We start from the raw sequence: 6,000 nt of genomic DNA, 5'->3' as shown, positions 1-6,000 counted from the left end.
ACCTCAGAAATCTTCCCTTTTTAAAAACCTCTGTTGGGTGATGTAACAAGTCGTTTCATACTTACCCCTCCGTTTTCATAACTTAACACTTCCAATGACTGCTTACTATTCCACACATACAGCTTGTTATTTAGCCATCCTTATTTTGTATACTGAGTTTTCCTCTGATGTTTTACTATTTTTATCTGCGGTGAACCGATCACATATGTCTTACCTTTTGAATTATTTTCTGAGGAAGCACTCCTGAAAATAGGATTAACATATCCATTCTCCTTCCCTTTGGAATGTTTAAGATGCATTGTTATTTTAGCCAGTCTTTCACTATTAAAATGAGACATACAGTTCAGGCAAAATGGAGCAGTGTTTTTAAAAGTGCTGCTTTTAAATGTCATAAATCACCATTTGAGGAAGTCACAACGATAGCCTACTGCTGACCTAGACTTGACTGCAATCTCAACACTGGGATGAACACTCTTGCTAATTTTTGCTAATTTATTAGAAATGAATGTTTCAACTATCACTCTCCTGTTTGTGGTAGAAGTTCAGCATTTTTGTCTTAATGCTACTCTTTGCACACTTTCTTTTGTTCACTTGCTAAAATTTCAGGGGCTTTTTTCTTTCCAATTTGTGATTTCAAATGATATGCAAAATACATGCCATGGTTCTTTCTTCAAATCCACATGTGGGGGAGTGGATTGGAAATAAGAGCAGTAAGGAATAATGAAGAAAGATACAAAAATACTTATCAATTATTTTCATGAAGCTCCTACAGAGTACTGACTTTTAAGCACTTTAGAGATTGCACACATTTTTGAAGTATGGGTTCTTATCTTCAAAATGAGCCTGACATTCAAGGTCCTGGGTTCCTGAAATATCTCTACAAAACCTCTCGGGTTAAGAATCTTTGCTGCGGGGAGAGAGACTGCAGCCACCGCCAGGAGAAGAGCATGTAGAGACGCCGGTAAGCCACCAGCCACGTGGCAAGCTATAGATTTATAAAAATGGGTTAATTTAAGATAAAAGAACAGTTAGCAAGAAGCCTGCCACGGCCATACAGTTTATAAGTGAAAAAAAAAAAAAAAAAAAAAAGAATCTTTGCTGCACTTTGGAATGTGTCTCTGTCTTAGTCATTGTTCTATTGCGAGATGGCTCAAGGCTTAAGAGCATCTGGTGTTCTTCCAGAGTTCCTAAGTTTGGTTCCCAGCATCCATGTTGGGCAGCTCACAACCATCTGTAACTTCATCTCCAGTGAATTTGATGCCTCTGGCCTCCAGGACACCTCAACTCACATACACATACACATGCCTCACATGAGGCATACATACCTACACATAATTTTGAAAAATAATAAGAACAAATCTTTAAAAATAAGATGAAGACATTTGATATTGACCTCTACCTCAATACATGTGCACACAAACATTAATATATACATATATGTTACACACACACACACACAAACACACACAATATACATAGTTCATATTATTCCCCTCTATGCTTTTATGTGTGAGAAAATTTCCATTAGTAAAAGGTTTATTTAGTGGCTGGGTGCTGTGGCCAGCGCAGCCATGAGCAACAAACACATGGGCCTGGAAAGGAGAGTTAATGGCAGACAGAGACACGGGACACTAGGTTCACTTCGGGGGCAAACAATTTCTATTTTTCCACTGCTGTTTATATATATTGTTTAGCTAGCTACTAGAGCGACTTGAGCAAACATTATCTTTGACCCCATAATCTGAATTTCTCCTTCCACACCTCCCTGCCCTTGTGATCTTATTTGGCCCTGGAGGACATTCCTCCTGGGCGCTATCTTGTGCCGGCGGTTTCTCACAGTCACGTAGCCACACCTTGGTCTGTGCCTGAGGAAAGAACTGCAAAGCCTCTGGACCCCAGCGTCAGGGGAGACGGCCCAGGGAGCAAGTGTGCTTGTTGTGCAAGCGTGAAGACTCCAGTTCAAATCGCCAGAACCCGTGTGAAAAGCTGGCGTGACCGCGTGCACCTGGAACTTGAGTGTTGCAGGGGGGCAGACGGGAGGATCTCTGGGACTTGCTGGCTGAGAACCTAGCTCCTGGTGAGAGACCCTGTCTCCAAAGATTAAGGCAGAGAATCACACACACACACACACACACACACACACACACACACACACACACAAATTAAGAAGAAAATTAAAAGACTTCCTTAAAAATAAGAACAGTTAAGTCAGGTGTGGTAGCACATGTCTTTAATCCCAGCACTTGGGAGGTAGAAGGTTCAGAGAGAGGTACTCTGGGAAGGAGTAAGGCACCTGGTGTGGGTGAGAGCTGCAGACCTGGTGTCTCAGCAGTGAACATAAACCATTTGGGAGATTTCAACTCGAATCTCAAAGGGTTGCTAAGAAGCCCTCTCTCTCTCTCTCTCTCTCTCTCTCTCTCTCTCTCTCTCTCTCTCTCTCTGAAAAATGAGGCTATAGATGCCTTGGATGAGATTTTAATCCCATAAAGCAAGCCGGGTATCACCAGGGTTACAGGGTTACCACATGTCCATTCCCTGCAAATGGAATTTCTGCTGAGAATCCCAGAAAATGGCAGGTTTTCAGCTGAGACAGGAGCAAGGCCTTAAGTAGTTGTTAATCATGCTGGAATCTTTTTTTAGGATTTATTTTTATTTTTAATTATGAATGTATTGTGGGGGTGGAGTTGTACACATGTGAACGCAGGTTCCTGACTGGGGGTGGGGGGTGGGGGGGCAGGCAGCGGTATGTCAGATGCCTAGGAGTTGGAATTACAGGTAGTTGTGAACACCCCAATGTGGGTACTGGGAACTCTTCCTCTAAAAGAGCTGTAAGCGCCCTTAACCACTGAGCTGCCTCACCTGGAAGTCAGCTGTTGAGAAGCTTCAACCTGACTCTGCAGTAAGGGGCTCTTCATCTCCTTCCATGTCACCATAATTTTGCCTCTTCTAGCCTGCCTGACTCAGACCTTCAAATTCAAGCATGAAGTAATCTCTCACAAACTCCATATTTATCAGACTCAGAATTATGGTAACTATGTTTGAAATATTTAAAGTAAAAAAGTAAACATGATCAAGAAAAATAAGAGTAATAACCTGAGCCAAGGAGTCAGTGGTGGCACACAACTTTAATCCTAGCACTCAGGAGGCAGAGGCAGGTGGAGCTCTGTGAGTTCGAGGCCAGCCTGGTCTACAGAGCGAGATCCAGGACAGACAAGGCTACACAGAGAAACCCTGTCTCAAAAAAAAAAAACAACTTTTTAATAAATAATACAATTGCTGAAATTGAAGCCTAAACAGAATGGTTTAAGGAGTATCAAAAATTAAAAGAAAACCTGCTGCATAAGAAGAATTTAAAAATTCAAAAAATGAAAAATCAATTCAAAGATCCTAGAATTGTACAAAACTTATACAGAGAAGGGTCCTCATAGATACCTTAGATTGAATTTGTAAACCACCGAAGTTGGAGAGATTGCTTGATATAAAGGTATGCTGGCAAACGACTTCCCCATAGTAATGTAAGCCAAGAGATAGCTGAAGGCCATCTTCAAAATGCTTCCAGAAAAATTAACTGTTATTAGCAGAACAGTAACAGTGAAACAATCTTTCAAGAAACACAATAGGATGAAGTGGATGCCAGGCTAGGAGACGGCGCCGAGACATTTGAATTAGCTTTAGCAGAAGAGAGATGGAGGAACCATAGAATATTAAGGATGAATTCAGGAAGGCCTGAGACCATGGAAAACTTGCCTGCACTCTATACTATTTTTCAAGGAGAGGTTGCTATGGTGACAGACTATGGAGCCTTTATCAAAATCCCAGGCTGTCGGAAGCAAGGTCTGGTCCATCAAGCTCACATGTCATCCTGTCGAGTGGACAAGCCTTCTGAAATAGTAGATGTTGGAGACAAAGTGTGGGTGAAGCTTATTGGCCGAGAGGCAAGAAGAGAGGCGGAGGCGCTCCTTCCAGGATTACACTGGGCAGAAGATCACCCTCGAGGCTGTCCTGAACACCATCTGCAAAAAGTGTGGCTGCCAAGGCCACTTTGCAAAAGACTGTTTCATGCAGCCAGGTGGAACCAAGTATTCTCTGATCCCTGAGGAGGAAGAGGAAAAAGAAGAGGCAAAGGAAGAAGGAATTGAGAAGCCTGATCCCACAAAGAATTCTTCCAGAAAAAGAAAAAAGGAAAAGAAGAAAAAGAAACACAGAGACAGGAAGTCGTCTGACTGTGACAGCTCCGATTCTGAGAGTGATATGGGCAAGAAGGCAAGGCATGCATCAAAGGACAGCAAGGCTCCAAAGAAGAAGAAGAAGAAGAAGAAGAAGAAGAAGAAGAAGAAGAAGAAGAAGAAGAAGAAGAAGAAGAAGAAGAAGAAGAAGAAGAAGAAGAAGAAGAAGAAGAAGCACAAGAAGCACAAGAAACACAAGAAGCACAAGAAGCACAAAGAATGAGGGTGGGATGGCCGTGGCAGCCCTGGCTCCTGGAAGACTCAGTAGTGAGACTATGGCCTCCCACCCCACTGACTGTCCCTGTGCGCTCAGATGGCTTCTCCTCGTGTAGCCAGCAGCTTGAGAAGCTAGCGGGCGGCCCCCAAAATGGTTTTTCCTTATTGCTTCTGATCCCTTTGCAAGTGACCCCCACAGCCATTGCATTCATGTACACAATTTCCTTATTCGGCAGAAGGTTCTAGTACCATCCCCGGCTGCCACTGCCAGAGCTGGATCCCTTTGCAGGAGTCCAGGCTAAAGCCACAGGTGCTACTGTGGAGGTGAGCCTGGCTGTGGTGGGAGAGCAAAGTGAGCAGCCTCCGCCTGCCTGCTGTCTGGGACCAGTTGTGGGTAGACTCTGCAGCCTCTATTGGAGGCAGGAGGGAGAAGTATTGCTCATTTCCTCAACCTGGGCCTGTGCTCAGTCTTTGCAGTGACTGCTGAGCCAGAGATCTGAAGCCAAGGTCATTGCTCTGCCTTCTGTATCACTATGTGAGTGGCTGGTTCCATTGCAGGTCTCTGCTTAAATTCCTGGCATAAATGGAAATGTGTTTGGTTAAAAAAAAGAAAGAAAGGAAGGAAGGAAGGAAGGAAGGAAGGAAGGAAGGAAGGAAGGAAGGAAGGAAGAAAGAAAGAAAGAAAGAAAGAAAGAAAGAAACACAATAAATATATTTCCAGATAGACAACACATGAGCTTTCCTCCCAAAGAAATACTTGAAGGATATGTCTAAAGGGACATGATCCCCAAAGGGAAGCATATTAGTTCCTTCTTAGTTCTCTATAACAAATTGCCACAGACTTGGTGGCTTAAAATAATATAAAATGGGCTGACATGGCTCAGTTGGTAAAGACTCTTGCCCCCAAAGCCTGAATTCAATCCCTGGGATCCCTAAGTCAGAAGGAGAGAACTAACTCCTGCAAGTTGTCTTCTGACCTGCACACACACACACACACACACACACACACACACACTAAATGTAATTAAAAGTTTTAAAAATACTGAACTGTCTTATAGTTCTGAACATCAGAAATTGGACACAAGCTGGCTAAGTTCTATCAACAGGCTCTGGAAGGCTGTGTAAGAGACTGTCTACCTTTCTACCTTCCAGAGGAAACCTGCATTTCTTAGTTTGTGGGGCCTCCCGTCGTCTTTAATATCAACTGTAGTTCTTTAACCATCCTTCCAGTTTCCCTCTAGACCCTCTGCTTCTTCCCCACTGTGGATCATCATTATTAAATTAGGTCCACCTAGGGAATCTAAGACAACATCCCTGTTTTAAAGTCATCTGCGTAGAAGCTTGAATTCTCCCTTTGCCATGTGACATAGCACGGCCATAAGCCCCAGATACAGTGTGTAGATACACTGGGGATGGGAGATGGGATTTGAGCAAGAACGGCCCCCGCAGGCTCAATATCAATAATTAATAAATGAGACTTCATGAAACTAAAAGTCTCTATGCAGCTTGTTTTTGATGTTCAACATCCATAGCTACATGGGAAATGGGAACCAAAGCT

At 43.2% G+C, this 6,000-nt stretch overlaps 1 pseudogene; it reads left to right on the top strand.

The window, feature by feature from the left end:
• The first annotated feature begins 3,622 nt into the window (after positions 1 to 3,622).
• LOC114692840 lies at positions 3,623 to 4,335 on the top strand (annotated as a pseudogene).
• The last annotated feature ends 1,665 nt before the right edge of the window (positions 4,336 to 6,000 follow it).

The sequence above is a fragment of the Peromyscus leucopus genome, chromosome 4 (assembly GCF_004664715.2).
Source record: "Peromyscus leucopus breed LL Stock chromosome 4, UCI_PerLeu_2.1, whole genome shotgun sequence".
Taxonomy (NCBI): Eukaryota; Metazoa; Chordata; class Mammalia; order Rodentia; family Cricetidae; genus Peromyscus; species Peromyscus leucopus.
Note: the sequence above shows the minus strand (reverse complement) of the source record. Positions and strands in the feature narration are given on the sequence as shown.